General features: G+C 40.6%; 1 long non-coding RNA gene across 8 annotated transcripts in view; it reads left to right on the top strand.

The window, feature by feature from the left end:
• The window catches only part of LOC126946924 (uncharacterized), a 109,854-nt gene that overhangs the window by 91,482 nt on the left and 4,930 nt on the right, over positions 1-13,442 (top strand). For 5 of the 8 annotated variants that reach the window (XR_007722801.1, XR_007722802.1, XR_007722798.1 and 2 more), the window contains one exon: positions 198-12,140. The exons of 1 other annotated variant lie outside the window; for it this stretch is intronic. This is a non-coding gene — a long non-coding RNA (uncharacterized LOC126946924). Of the gene's footprint in view, positions 1-197; positions 12,141-13,442 lie in introns of those variants that run through there. 2 more of the 8 variants (XR_007722799.1, XR_007722800.1) reach the window with 2 other exon arrangements.

Raw genomic sequence — 13,442 nt, 5'->3', positions numbered from 1 at the left:
TGGGCACTTATGTTATAGCCCCACTAAACAGCAGCCTCCCCGTCAACATATAAGGCCTAATGACTAGGTCAGAACATGGAGTAAAACTCCCAGGGAACCTGGGGAGGGAATCAGGACAACAACTATGTGGCCCGGTGCCTAGATTTGCTCTTCTCCAAGACCTTGGGGATAAGCTTTATTTTTTCTTCTCTCCTTAGGCATGGATCCTTAAGGTCTGTTCCCAATACAACAAGACTATCTGTTATCGTAATAAAACACTGCTGATAGGATGCTGAATGAAAAACAGTAGAAATGGGGAGATTTGGTTGGGCAGAAACTGAGTTCTTAAAAAGAGGAGATGCTTGATGATGGTGAGTGGATCTCATCTCAGTTCAATATCCAATGGAAGCCAAAAGCAAATGGTTAAGAGTGGAAAATGGTTACACATATTGAGCAGAATATTAGGTATTCATGCTTTCTGTTCTCTTTGTCTCTTCATGGCATTTTGTTTTGAAACGTATAGTAATGTATCTTTAAAAATCCAAACAAAAAGGTGATAAGTGTCTACTTTTCTAAAGTAATATTTGTGAGGCCCTATTTTAAGGTTTACCTTTACTCATATTGAAGGCGTGAAATGTTGACATATAAGACTTAGTAGTGGTGACATTCAAATGAATTCACCCTCCTCAAAGGTTTGTTAAAATGCACACTTGATCTGATCCAAACCACAGTGTACACAGTAATCCACTTTTAATACAGATTTATTTTTTTCATGAAATTAACAATGTATATATGTATTTAAAGATATCCCTGGAAATAATCCAAAAGTTCTTAAGTTGCCTTGACTAGTTGTATGGTAGTGGTCTTCTTCATTATTAATACATGGATTTTTCTTAATCTTTGTCAAGCATTATTCTTTAATTTACTAGTTAATCCTTATACCTAAAAGACATTATAAAACTCTCAGAGACACACACAAACACAACCACACACAGCCCATAAAGTCTCAGGAAATACCTGAAGAATATGTAATGGCATGGGCACATACTGTGTTTTGATGTTAAATGATGAGACCATGAGATGAAACTCTGATTCACCTTGACAGGAATTAAGCATATGTACTATGAGTATCATGCCATGTGGAGTATACATGGCATGCAGTAAGGAGTGTCACCTGGTTTCTCCTCTAACGGCTCATGCCAAATTGTTTCCTACAATGTATACATAAGGCTCTTAGAATAGGAAGAATTCCCTGGATGCCTGACAGGGGAGCCAGGGCCAAGACCTCTGGGATTTTTAAATTGTTGCTGGAGATCTTTTCCAAGCTTTCAGCCCTTTTCTCCTTTTTGTGCGTTCATCCACTGAAGCTATCCCCTGAAGAAGACAGTTTAATGCCATGGAAATTATTGGACCTGTAACTCTGAAGTAAATCAAACCCACACAGACTAGGTCAGGAGAATAATTTCTTAAAGAACAAGATTCCTGACAAGGGTGGTTGGTTTAGGCCTTGGTTTGATTTCAAGTGGAAAACAAAAAGAAAAAACACAGCAGTAAGACCAGCTGGCTCTAAACTGGGCAAAATAGAAGGCATCCAGGTTTGGTGGCTCTTTGTGTATGTGTGACGTTTTTTCAGACAGGAAGGGCGGGAGAAGAGGGCTACAAACAGGGCTTCTTGACATATCTGGAGCACTACTGCCATCGCGAGGAAGACGTTTAACAAATTACAGTCGTTTAACGCCATTACAGAGTTCTCTGAGCACTACCTGTTGGGGTAGGTGTGGTCTGGTAAGAGGTGAAAGAGGCTTGGCCTCCATGCTGGGCGTCCTTGCCTACTTGTCCAAGGCCTTAAAAGAGACCTGGACATTGGCAATATCTTGCTATAGAACCTGGAGTGTGAAGGTTCTAATAGCAAATCCTGTAAACTTCCCTTGGAATAAACCTGTTGTTTGTGCGTGGTACTGATTCTATCAGAGACCCAAAGACCCATAGCAAGATGCCAGCATGAGAAAGCTTGCTGACTCTTGCTCCAAGGGACAGGAAGAAGAGACAGATGCCTACAAGAGCCTCAATGTGTGTTTGAGTGGGTTCCTGCAGTCCTGCCCACATAGGAGGAACTGAGGCCCCGCCCCACAACTTCCTGTGCCAGGACCGCCTGGCAGCTGCTGGTTCACTCCAAGCCCTTCACTCTCCAGGTTCTACACCAAGATACTACCAATGTCTAGGTCACTCTTCAGGCGTTAGAGGAGAAGGCAAGAAGACGTCACCTGGAGGCCAAGCATCTTCCACCTCCCTATACATCAGCCTTTCCCCGCAGCTAGGCTTCCTGGGAAGGAGGCTGTACTGGAGTATTCTTTCTTTAAACGATTTCCTCACGGTGGCAGTAGTGCTCCACATTTTCAGGGAAGCCCTATCTTTGAGCCCTTTCTCCTGCCCTTCCTCTGTGAAATAAGCAAACCAGAGATAAAGGCACCACCAAACATGGCTGCCTGGAGACTTGTCCAGTTTGGTGCAACGTGGTCTTACTGTTGAATTTTTTTTTTTTGTTTTTCTTTTCCATTTAAAAACAAAATGCAGCTTAAACCACCCATGCTTATCAGGAATTTTGTTCTTTCAGAAATTAAATACACTCCTCACTGAGTCTATCTGGTTAGATTTACTTCACACAGTTGCAGGTCCAGCAAGTTCCATGGCATCAAATTGTCTCCTTCAGGTGATAAATTGGGTGGATGAAGTTACAACAGCAAAGATAGATATCCAAGAGATAGATATCAATAAGATAGATAACCAATGCATGAAATTTGAAACACGCTAAGTGAAAAAAGCAAGACTTTGAAAAAGCCACTTATTGTGATGATCAGTAGTGAGGGAAAGTAGATGAGTGTTTGCTAGGGGCTGGGCAGAGAGTGGAATGGGGAATGACTGCTTCATGGGTCCAGGGTTTTCTTTTGTGGTAATGAAAATGATTTGCCACTAGATAGAGGTAGTACTTGTACTGCCTTGTGAAAGTACTAAATGCCACTGCATTTCACACATTTTAATGGTTAATTTTATGTTATATGGATTTTACCAACTGTTTTAAAAAGTGCCAGTGATTTTAAACCTGTCATTATTTCCATGAATAATTAATTATATTTGAAAAGTACTCAAGTTATCAGTGAAGAAATCTTGTTTTAACAGTTCTACTACAAAGTGGCTGGGCTTGGTGCCTCATGCCTGTAATCCTAACACTTTGGGAGGCTGACATGGGAGGATTGCTTGAGGCCAGGAGTTCGAGATCAAACTGGTCAACCTAGGGAAACCCCATATCTAACATTAAAAAACAAAAACAGTTGTGCTACAGGGGAATTTGAACATTAGGTTATAAAAGTCCATATTATATGTGCATAATGAACAGATGAAAATACCTAGCACAGACATTTTAAAAGTCATTATTTCTTCTCACTATATGAGACCCAGCATGTTTTCTGCTTTATAATACCTTTAAGTTCTTCTACAGTAAAATATAAAAAAATTTCAAGTACTCAGAAGTATATATGGATGTAGATATATTCAAGGAGTATAAGACAATGCTGAAGATTTTGTACAAATTTCAAACAGTATGCATGCAAATTATATTTAAACTGTGTTGAGTGTGTGTGTATTTATATCTGTAGGTATATAACAATATTTTAAATATATATATGATTGTGTCTTACTGTTGCCCAGGCAAGAGTGCAATGGCATGATCATGGCTCACTAAAGGATCAACCTCCCTGGACTCAGGTGGTCCTCCCATCTCCGCCTCCTACATAGCTGGGCTTCCGTTACACGCCACCATGCCCGGTTATTTTTTGTATTTTTTGTATTTTTTGTAGAGACGGGGTCTCACTACCAGGACTGGTCTTGAACTCATGGGCTCAAGCTATCCACCTACCTTGGCCTCCCAAAGTGTCGGGATTACAGTAGTGAGCCACTGGGCCCAGCCAATGCTATATATTTTTAATCATGGTAGGTGTTATAATGAGTATATGTTTGAAGATGGTATTTTTGGCCAACAAATTCAAAACTTTAATTCATCATTATATAAACAGAGACACTAATAAAGCATTCTAGCTGCGTGTGAGTTATATTAATGCATCCATCTTACAGTTTTCTTAGGTTACACATCCAGGTGACTGAATGTGAGAGATGCCTATTTCAGCTATCATTTATTGAATTTTGTTGTCTTTCTTTTGAGATTTCAAAGATAAAATTTTAAGGAAAGAATTAATAAAAATTTGAGAAGAATTAAACATCCTAATTTTCTAGGTATAAGTGTGTATAATACATATGTTTATATTGTATATAAACATGTATTTCTATTTTATGTGTGTATAAATATATATATATTTTAGATATAAAAGTGAAAATGGAGAACTTATGTTTTGATGAATAGTCCAATCAAGAAGTTTTTGCAAATATTTTATTGTCCAAAATTCAGATATTGCAACTTTCTTATGAGAATTAAAAAAACTCAGGAATCAGATGTGAAACTTTTAATTCTTCAACCTTATATATAGCTAAATTCAATTAAAATGTAAATTTATTGTGGTGTTTGACTGTATATATAGAACTTTTTATCTGCATGTTGAAAAAATGAGAGGAAATATGGAAACAATGATAATTGTTTAATGCAGTTTTATGAGATCAGTACATGGTTATTTTTAACTTCTTTGCAAATTCCATGTCTTTGTTACTAATGAGAAAATATAGGACTGATTCCTAACTGAAAAGCAATATGACACACAAGAAAGTCATAGGGCACAGTTCTAAGTGACAGCTGTTTAATGACACAGGAAAATATTTCTAATTCAATGTTAAATAATGAAACTATGAGACAAAATCCTGTGATCAATCTGATTAGTATTTATAGTGATTCCTGTGTTTGTGTCTATTCAAGTAGGGCTGTGGGTGTCCTGTCAGGCTTGAGAGGTATCCGTACCCTTATGTTAGTGCCCCACTAAATAGCATCCTCCCCCTCAATGTATAAGGCCTACTGACTAGATCAGAACATGGTGTAAAACTCCCAGGGAACCTGAGTAGAGAATCAGGACAAGAACCACGTGGCCTGGTGACTAGATTTGCTCTTCTCCAAGCCTTTAGAGGTAAGCTTTTTTTTTTTTCTTCTCTCCTTAGGCATGGAAACCTAAGGTTTCTCCCCATTACTACAAGACTATTTGATATCACAATAAAATACTGCAGATATGATGCAGAGTGAAAAAGAGTAGAAATGGGAAGACTTAGTTGTGCAGAAACTAAGTTCTTAAAAAGATGAGATACTTGATGAGGGTGCATGTATTACATCTCAGTTTAAAATCCAATGGAAACCAAAAGCAAATTGTTAAGAATGGAAATTGTTTACACAAATTGAGCAAAATTTTAGGTAGCCATAATTTCTGATGTCTTTTTCTCTTCATGAACTTTTTTTCAGAAACTTGCAGTGATGTAGCTGTAAAAAATCAAAGAGTTGATATTGTCTGCTTTACTGAAGTAATTTTCCTGAGGCCGTATGTTAAGATTTACCTTTATTTATATTGAAGGCATGAAATGTTGACATATAATACTTAGTACTGGTGACATTCAAATGAATTCATGCATCTGAAAGGTTCATTAAAATACATACTTGGTCTGATTCAAACCATGGTGTACACAGTAATCCACCTTTTATACAGATTTATCTTTTTGCACGAAGTTAATGTATGCACATATTGAAAGATATGCATGGAAATAATTCATAAGTTCATGAGTTACCTTGACAAGTTGTATGGTAGCGGTTTTTTTCTACGTTATTAATACACGGATTTTTCTTAATATTTGTCAAGCATTATTCTTTAATTTACTAGTTGGAGAATACTGTAATCCTTATACCTGAAAGACCAATTATAAAACTCTCAGAGACACACACAAACACAAACACACACCCCATAAATTCTCAGGAGATACTTGAAGAATATGTAAAGGCATGTGCACATGCTGTGTTTTGATGTTAAATGATGAGACCATGAGATGAAACTCTGAGCCACCTTGACAGGAATTGAACATATGTACTATGAGTATCATGGCATTTGGAGTACATATGGCATGCAGTAAGGAGCGTCACCTGGTTTCCTCTCTAATGGCTCATGCCAAAGTGTTGCCTACAGTGCATCACATAAGGCTCTTAGAATAGGAAGAATTCCCTGGATGCCTGACACGGGAGCCAGTGCAAAGACCTCTGGGATTTTTAAATTGTTTGCTGGAGATCTTTTCCAAGCGTTCAGCCCTTTTCTCTCTCTCTCTCTTTTTTCTTTCTTTCTTTTTTTTTTTTTTTTTGAGACACTCTCACTCTGTTGCCAAGGCTGGAGAGCAATTGCGCGCCCTCCACTTGCTGCAACCTCCCCCTCCCAGGTTCAAGTGATTCTCCTGCCTCAGCCTTCCAAGTAGCTGGGTTTACAGGCGTGTGCCACCATGCCCAGCTAGTTTTTGTATTTTTAGTAGAGACAGGATTTTTGCCATGTTGCCCATAATGGTTTCTAACTCCTGACCTCGGGTGATCCGCCAGCCTCGGCCTCCCAAAGTGCTGCGATTAAAGGCGTGAGCCACCGCGCCCGGTCCCTTTTCTCTTTTTTGTGTTTTTGTCCACTGAATTTATTCCCTGAAGGAGACAGTTTGATGCCTCGGAAATTACTGGACCTGTAACTCTGAAGTAAATCAAACCCACACAGAGTAGGTCAGGAGGATATTTAATTTCTGAAAGAACTGGATTCCTGATGAGGACTAGTGCTTTAGGCCTCGGTTTGATTTCAAGTGGAAAACAAAATGAAAAAGAGCAGCAGTAAGACCAGCAGGCTCCAAACTGGGCAAAATAGAAGGCATCCATGTTTGGTTGTACCTTTGTCTATGGGTCGCGTTTTTTCAGACAGGAAGGGCGGGAGAAGAGGGCTCCAAGACAGGGTTTTCTGGCATATCTGGTGCACTACTGCCATCGCGAGGATGTCATTTAACGAATCCCTACGCCATTACAGCGTTCTTGTAAGGACTACCAGTTGCGGAAGGTCTGGTCTGTGGGGAGGTGGAATAGGCTTGGACTCCATGCTCAGCGTCCTTGCCTTCTCGTCTAAGGCCTTAAAAGAGACATGGACATTGGCGTTACCTTGTTGTAGAACCTGGTGAGTGAAAGTTCTAACAGCAAATCCTGTAAACTTCCCTTGGAATAACTGTGTTCCTTGTGAGCGATACTGATGCTACCAGAGACCCCAAGACCCATAGCAAAATGCCAGCACGTGAAAGCCTGCTGACTCTTGCTCCAAAGGGCAGGTAGAAGAGACAGATGCCCACAAGAGCCTCTATGTGGGTTCCTACTGTCCTGCCCACACCAGGAGGAACCAAGTTTCCTGTGCTAGTACTTCCTGGCAGCTGCTGGTTCACTCCAAAACCCGCACTCTCCAGATTCTACGCCAAGATACCGCTAATGTCCCTGTCTCTTTTCAGGCCTTAGAGAAGGCAAGAAGACAGCCTGGGAACCAAGCTCACAGATCAGCCTTTCCCCCATAGGGAAGTTTCCCGGGAAGGACGCCATGATGGCGTAGTCCGTCTTGAAACGATTTCCTCACGGTGGCAGTAGTGCTCCACATTTTCAACAAGTCCTGTCTTGGAGCCCTTTTCACCCGCCTTTTGTTTATCAAAAAACGCCACCCAGAGATAAAGGCGCCACTGAACATGGATTCCTGGAGATTTGTCCAGTTTGTTGCAACCTGGTCTTGTGACCCGTAGAGAGTCAGGATTGCAAGTTGTCCAGGTTCTTGGCATTTTGAACAAATAATTGCACAAAAATGAAACAACAAAAGAATGAAAGCAGGGGTTTACTCAAAACGAAAGTACACTCCACAGTGGGGGAGATGGCCTCAGCAGAGGCTCAAGGACCTGGATACAGAATCTTCTTTGGTTCAAATACCCTCTAGAAGTTTCCCATTGGCCACTTCATGCTCACCTCATGTAAGTGAAGTGGTCGCCCGAAATCAGTCTGATTGGTTGCAGAAAGGAGCCAACCAGAGGCTAAAGTGAAGTTACAAAGGTCACACTCCTGTGCAAACATCTGATTGGTTGCAAAAAGAAACCAATCAGAGGCTAGGGTGAAGTTACAAAGTTATACTTCTATGCAAAGGAAGACTAGGCCAGAAATCAGTCTAATTTGTTGCCACAGCCAGTTTTCCATCTGTAGTGCAGAAAAGGTCAAAGGGAATAGTCTCTGGTCCTTCTGTTACGAAGGCATTGAAAGTTAGGGTTTTCCTTTCAATTTAGTTCTAGGAAGTCAGCATAAAACAGCCTTAGGTCCCCTGCCTCCAGACCCTATTCTCCTGCTTCATCTCCCCGCTGAGAGGTGATCCTCATAAATCTTTATGTGAGGCAGAGGGACTGAAGGGCTTTCTTCTGTAACTGCTTCATGCTGATCTGGGGCATAGTCCCTACCTGTTGGAAATCACAGAACTCTCACTATGCTTTATCTAGTGGAGGCAGGGTAGTTTCTTGATGGCCAGGGGTGGTGTCTTCACCTGGAACCGGCTGGAACCCTGGTTGCATGATCATTTGAAGCTTGATGGTCTCTAGGCGAGAGGAAATGAATTTTGCTACAATATTTAATGGGAACTTCAGGGGGTTGATACCTATGCTGTCAGAAATGTTTGTTATAGAGATATGCAGGAGAAACAAACAAAATCTGGTCTCTTGTAGAATCTATGCGTTTCCCTAAAGTTTTAGCACGAGTGACTCCATTTGGTTTGGTTTGGTTTGGTTTGTTGCGGTGTAGTGCATGAGCTCAGTCAAAACAATGACCTCCCAGAAGTTTGTTTAAAAAATTACCCTTTATTCAGGTTTTCCCTTGAGTGAGAGTGTGACCAAAACTTAAGGCCTTAGCACCACTCTTGGTTATTATCATTTTGGGTTTTCATTCTCAGCATGTCATGTATAGGTTATGGTGCCCTCATGGTTGCACATTCTTTTGGCTCTTGTTATTCCAGTTGAAAAGAAACTATATTTCATTCTAGAGACGGCTGCATGCAAGCATTTAAAACCTTTGAGAGAATGCAGCACACCAGGGAGACTATGATTATGACTACTGGGAGGATATCCCAAGAGTTTGGAGTATGCCCTTACCCAAGATCCCCATAAACCAAACCTCCTAAAACCAAACAGATCAAAGAATGAGCTAGACAAAGAGTTTACTCACTTAATGAAGCAATTTCTTCATCAATCCCCAAACACTGAATTTTTTTTTTTTTTTTTTGAGATGGAGTCTCGCTCTGTCGCTCAGGCTGGAGTGCAGTGGTGCAATCTCGGCTCACTGCAAGCTATGCCTCCCGGATTCATGCCTTTCTCCTACCTCAGCCTCCTGAGTAGCTGGGACCCGCCACCACACCAGGCTAATTTTTTGTATTTTTAGTAGAGATGGGGGTTTTACCGTGTTAGCCAGGATGGTCTCCATCTCCTGACTTTGTAATCTGTCCACCTCTGCCTCCCAAAATGCTGGGATTACAGGCGTAAGCCACCACGCCTGGACTCCACTGAATTTCTATAATCCTCATTTGATGTATTTCCCCATAGGCCACAAGTACCAGCAGCCGCACAGATACTTTTTCTGTTTAGCCAATTCTATCCCAACTTTCACAGGAGAATTTAGAATCACTGTGCAACTGCAGCCTTTACAGTAGAATTTGCTATAGAACCTGTCATGAGGGATATATTTCCAATCATTGCTTCTTTTACTGCAAATCACGGAAAAAGGACTTAACAAATGATGCCCTTTGAGAAGAGTGAAGGCCGTCTGGCAATATTCTCTTCAACCCATGAAATGGGCCAAGAGGAGTGAACCAATGTTCTGCTTTTGACTGATGATGAGGCAATGCATGTACCAGTAAAGTTTCTTACCTACATTGGGCCTTTATCCTTTATCTATCAAAGTATAAGGTTATCCATGTAACCTTATACTTGCAGGCTGGCTGCAAGCTCCTTCACAAATAAAAGTACACCCTATTAGTGCACATAACAGACACTTTTCCACTTCTGTTGTTCACAGAAGCATAAGCAAGAAAAAACATTCAAAGAGAAGAGTTTCATGTCACTAGAAGTCTTAATCTGTGAACTTGGGAAAGCTATTCACATCAAGGATGCCATCTTCTTCTTGGGAGAAATTTCCCTGGTTAGCTTTACCTCAAGGGTTCCAGTGGGCGCACAGTTCCAAAAGAGTGGAGGGACCCTTCTTAGCTGTGAGACCATGAACCCAAAGCTCAAGGTCCCTAAATTTTGTTGTAGTGTGGATGGCAAGGATAGTCTTTTTCTGATGTTCTCAGAAGATCCAAACCATAAAAAGCCTTTTTTTTTTTTTTTTAACCTGGTGTAAATACACTGTAGCATAATAATCTACTGTTATAACATCAGCTCTGTTGCATGGGAAAACTGCAACAAGAAAACATGCATTGAAATGACAATTGAATGATATCCCATTATAAAATGTTTGAATGGCCAATCAGGTGACCAAATGTGCCTGAAACTTTGTTTTCCCAGGAATATGGGATCAAGCATTGGTTATAAGCTATTTTAAACAGTTTTAGTATTAGATGGTTTAACACCACTTTCTTGATATTTAATTATTTGATTTACTTGAGTTAGTAGCTTTATACAAGGAAATTTGGTTATTTCTGTAATTTGCAATAACAGCATAATAACTATAATCGTTATTGGTAGCATATGTGTAGACATTAGAATTTTAGAAATCCCATACAATTTTGGAATACATATTAATATTATTCACAAAAAATATAACCTAAAGAAGATTGAGCATCATTTTGGCAATCTCATTGTTTGAAATAAATTTTCAGTGCTGCAGAAGAAATAGCACTCGAACATGAATATTCTCAGCAAGGCAATTTTTTTTCTATAGAAGGGTGCATCTCACAGATGGAGCAATGGCGAGAGCACACCTGAACAGGGGAGCGGAAGGGGTTCTTATCCCTGACACAGGTAGCCCCTACTGTTGTGTCATTGCCCTATAGGCTAGGGTTGGACCGTACAGTCTAAGCTAATTCCGACTGGCTATTTTAAAGAGAGCAGAGGTAAGAACCAGAATGACGGGGTGAGCAGCTTCAGTGGGAAGGATATTTATGGAACACATGACTAAATGTGACAGGTCAAAGCAGGTGACTGGGGTGACTCAGGATAGAGCAGGTGGCCCGGGGAACAGATGTGAACTACTGATTAGAACTGATGGAAAAGGTCGTTTACTGAAACTAGGGGCAAGGAGACAAGGAGAATGAAGAAGTTAAACTTTAAAATGGAATACAAAGAACTGAACATACTGACATACTGATTCTTTGAAGAGAAATTTAGAACTCACTGTATTTAACACCATGTACCTAAACATGTCAAATAATCTTGTTTACCTCTCTTTTCTGGACACTTCAGGGGACCTCTGAAGTATTCCAAAGGCCAGGTGCCAGGGAAGACAATTTTGAAACTGAAGTTTGATTTTGGGAATTCTAGATTACTACAAGTTATTTGTTTTGCCAAAATGATGGCTCAGAAATTTTAAAGAAGCGAAAACCTTTTATAACCCTTTTGAATTTAGTCAACATGTTCACACAGAGAACCTCTTCTGCAAGACTAATTTCCACAATTCTTCCATCTCTTCTTTGAACCTTCAGCTTTTTCCTAATTTAACTCAAAACAATTCTTTAACCCTAGGCAAAACTTGACATTTCCATGCCTTCTTTTAACCTTTTGCTATAAAAACACATTTTGCTGTTTTTACACACCTTGCATGTAAATCTATTTCCAGTAGTTTCAATTAATTCCTAGGAATTTTACCCTTAAGGTAAAACATGGTAAATTGCTTTACTTGTGTGCTAAGTGCAGCCAAGGCTTGCCAAGTTAAGGGTGTGGTTAGTTTCATATGTCCCCAGGTGTCACCAATTGTGAAGCAGTCAAGACAAACAGTTCTCAAAATCCAAAAAGCAGTTTGTAACCTGAAAACGCTTAGCAAGCTGTGCATCTGACCGATATATATATACATATTTTTTTGAGATGGAGTTTCCCTCTTGTTGCCCAGGCTGGAGTGCAATGGCACGATCTCGGCTCACCACAACCTCTGCCTCCCAGGTTCAAGCAATTCTACTGCCTCAACCTCCCGAGTAGCTGGGATCACAGGCATGAGCCACCACGCCCAGCTAATTCTGTATTTTTAGTAGAGATGGGGTTTCTCCATGTTGGTCAGGCTGGTTTCAAACTCCCGACCTCAGGTGATCCGCCTGCCTTGGCCTCCCAAAGTGCTGAGATTACAGGTGTAAGCCACCACACCTGGCCTTTTTTTTTTTTTTTTTTTTTTAGATGGAGTCTCGCTCTGTCACCCAGGCTGGAGTGCAATGGCAGAATCTGGGCTCACTGCAACCTCCGCCTCCTAGATTCAAGCAATTCTCATGTCTCAGCCTCCCAAGTAGCTGGGATTACAGGCTCCCGCCACCACACCCTGCTAATTTTTGTATTTTCAGTAGAGATGGGGTTTCACCATGTTGGTCAGGCTGCTCACGGACTCCTGACCTCAGGTGTTCCGCCTGCCTCAGGCTCCCAAAGTGATGGAATTACAGGCGTGAGCCAATACTCTATAAAACCATCTTTATATCCCAAAGATTGCTAACGTTATGTGAACTAAAAGGCATTACACTCTCCACTTTTCTGACAAAATATTTGATTTAAGTTCTTTTTATTATTAAACCAAGTAATTTAAAACTTGAGAGGAGATTAACCAGTTTGCACAGAGAGATAGAGGCCAGAGATTGACTGGTAAGAAATTCTTACCCTTTTGCCCGCATGCCAGGTTTCTGGGTTCTCTCTCCCTGAGTGACCCTGGTGACCCTGCTTGACTGTATGCAAGCAAACACATTGCCGTGAATTAAGAATATTCGTAGTTTATAAATTTTGGAGAAATTAGCCAGAGAGAGAGAAATATGACTCAAATTCTGTTTGTGAGAGTATACTCAACACACTTAAGATATCAGGAAGCCTAAAATCCAAAAAGTTAGTTTATGGATAAAAAGCTGGTGTGCTCCATTAATTCCTGATACACAATTCAATACCCTTAAGTTCACCAATATCATTATACATTCTGTACAATTAAGAAATTTACTTTAGGCACATGACCAGTACGTACTCCAGCAGTATCCATGCCAAACGGCGCAGTGGCTCATGCGTGTAATCTCAGCACTTTGGGAGGCCGAGGCAGGTGGATCACCTAAGGTCGGGAATTTAAGACCAGCCTGACCAACATGGAGTACACCCCATCTCTACCAAAAATACAAAATTAGCCCAGCATGGTGGCGGATGCCCCTTCAACATAGCGTGAAGCAATGCAAGCATGTATGTGAAATTTGGCTTCACACTAATTCCAGCTTCATGCTTACCTATATTTAAAAAAAGAA

Source organism: Macaca thibetana, chromosome X, assembly GCF_024542745.1.
Source record: "Macaca thibetana thibetana isolate TM-01 chromosome X, ASM2454274v1, whole genome shotgun sequence".
NCBI classification, from domain to species: Eukaryota; Metazoa; Chordata; class Mammalia; order Primates; family Cercopithecidae; genus Macaca; species Macaca thibetana.
This window is presented reverse-complemented; position numbering and strand designations above follow the sequence as displayed.